Below are 2,287 nucleotides of genomic sequence, written 5' to 3'. Positions count from 1 at the left end.
TCAGGATATAATTACAGTATTCGTAACCAATAAATAACAATGACGACACTTCCTGCAGCTGATAAAGTGTGATTTTTTTTAAACCCATGAAAAATGTGCACGACTTCAAGAGGACACAAGTACTGTATCTTAAGTGTGCAAGTTTTCTTATCCTAACAGTTTTTGCACGTCCGACACTCCACTAAGGACCTTTTGTAGAAAACTACCACAGACTTCAATGGAACAATTAATGTAAAGATAGGGACAAGCTATGCAAATAAGCAAGGCGGGCCATCGTACAGCTTGAATAGAGCAGCTCTCCTATGGTGTGTTTTTCTGCCACGCCTACAGCGAAACTTAAATTAAAACCGGAAGTGATAGTGTGCGAAATGTTTCATTTTCTATCTCTATGGTCTTTGCCCCGACTCTTCCCTCCCCTTCCTCAAGGTTTTTTTTCCTCCTCTAACGCTTAGTTCTTTGAAATAAAAGGGAGCGGTGCTAGCCCGTCTATCTCTAAAGATCATCTCTATGACTCTGGAAGCCGCGGTCATAGATGCGGTCGCCGAGGAAGGGTGCGGGCGGAAGTGGTTACAGTCTGAAGGCGGAAGTTGCGGAAGAGGACATTCCGCTTCCGTTTTGAGGGGAGTCCTCCCGGCGCTACCGCCGCAGCTGCCCCGCGCGTCGAGAGGGGCCCGGAGCCTCCGGGAAGGCCATAGAAAAGGCGGGGTAGAGCGGCTCGGTCTTTCCTTAGATTTATCTGCATTGCCAGGGAGACGGGAGAGGCCGGGGTGGAGTCCTCTTCAAGACGGGACCAGGCCGAGGTTTTGCTGAGGAGCGAAGCCTCCATCGACTCGGTTTCCCGCTTCCCCTCCCTATTCCCTCTGCCTGACCAGGAATCCACTGTGATTTCAAACTCTAGGGGAATCGTTGCTCCCGAAAAGCTTTCTCAATTCCCACCCCCTTCTCTCAACCCGGGAGTGATCTCTGACTTTCCTGTCTCTGTGACCTTTGAACCCAGCCCCTAACCCTTTCAGCTTTGGTTGAAGGGTGGCTGCTCCTCACTGTCGTTACTGTCATTCTTAAATCTCTTTTCCTCCCCTCAAGAAGGAACACCGTTTTCCTTCCAGCAAGCCTCCCTTCCTTATTCTATCATTTTAGACCCTCCTTCCTGACCTGTTGACCTCCCTTGAGAGACTATTTGGAACCCAGTGGTCTTCCTTACCCACCCAGTTTGTCAAGATTCTCCCATTTTTAAAAGGAGATTATTGGCTATGCCCCCTGGCTGGGGGAAGTGGGGAGGCTGAAACACCGATCCTGGACCCCGGGGGGCTCTGGTGGTGCCACTGCTGCTGAGCTGTCGGCCCACCCGAAGCCTTAACCATCTGGGGCCTTCTAGAAGAGAGGAAGCGGAGGGATCTATAAGAGAAGGCATCCTGCTGCTAGGTAAGTGGTTGTTATCAGTAGATTAATTTTGGTGGGAGAGCTGGAAGCCACTAAAGAGAATCATAAGGTGTGTGTGTGGGGGGGATGCAGTCCAATACTTCTTTCTCTTTCTTCGTTGTTGAACTTTGCTGTTGCCTTTTCATTAGCTGAGTCAGTTTCCCCACGATCAGCTAACAGGCCAGGCGTGCCCTGCACAAGTGGGCGGGAGAGGGAACACTCCCTGATTTCTATGGAGAGAAGTTGACATCAAGCATGTGAAGCAAGTTGTACTTGATGCCAGATTGCTGGTGGAAACAGGATTCACGAATTTTACATTATGGCAAAATCTTTGATACCTGATTATATTCAGCGGACTGTGTCTTCAGCATTGACACAGAGGACAAATTAATAATGGGTCAATGGGGGTGTGTGTTAATAAATTCACAACATTATTAAAGAGTATGAAGACCAAATAGGAAGAGTTTTTATTTGCAAATATCAATGTCGGAAATGGATGGGTTGAGGACAACACAGTTATTCCAGTTATTAATTCATTTTACAGGGTTTGTTGATAGTTGTTAGTTGTAACTAATTTTGAATGGCTGTAAAGTTGTTAGTTGTAACTAATTTTGAATGGCTGAAATGTATATTCCTGAAAAGAAAGGTCTTTGACTGCTTGTAGACCGACAGCAAAGATGGGGCCAGCCTAGCCTCCCATGGGAAGGAGTTCTGAAGTCTGGGAGCACTAATAGAGAAAGTGTTCTCCCATGTACCCACCAAACACACCTGTCAAGGTGGTGGGAAGGAGGGAAAAGCCTCTCCTGATGATCCTAACAGTTCAACAGGTTCATAAAAGGAGATGCCCTCCTTGAGATCACTTGGGTCC

General features: G+C 47.5%; 1 protein-coding gene across 8 annotated transcripts in view; it reads left to right on the top strand.

The window, feature by feature from the left end:
* The first annotated feature begins 584 nt into the window (after nucleotides 1–584).
* The window catches only part of EPN1 (epsin 1), a 36,954-nt gene continuing 35,251 nt past the window's right edge, over nucleotides 585–2,287 (top strand). For 6 of the 8 annotated variants that reach the window (XM_020798779.3, XM_020798777.3, XM_020798774.3 and 3 more), the window contains exon 1: nucleotides 586–1,422. The gene's annotated coding sequence lies outside the window, so the exon portion shown is untranslated. Of the gene's footprint in view, nucleotides 1,423–2,287 lie in introns of all 8 variants that reach the window. The other 2 variants (XM_020798771.3, XM_020798772.3) reach the window with 1 other exon arrangement.

The sequence above is a fragment of the Pogona vitticeps genome, chromosome 6, assembly GCF_051106095.1.
Source record: "Pogona vitticeps strain Pit_001003342236 chromosome 6, PviZW2.1, whole genome shotgun sequence".
Classification (NCBI taxonomy): Eukaryota; Metazoa; Chordata; class Lepidosauria; order Squamata; family Agamidae; genus Pogona; species Pogona vitticeps.
The sequence above is the reverse complement of the archived record's forward strand: the minus strand, read 5'-3'. Positions and strand labels throughout refer to the sequence as shown.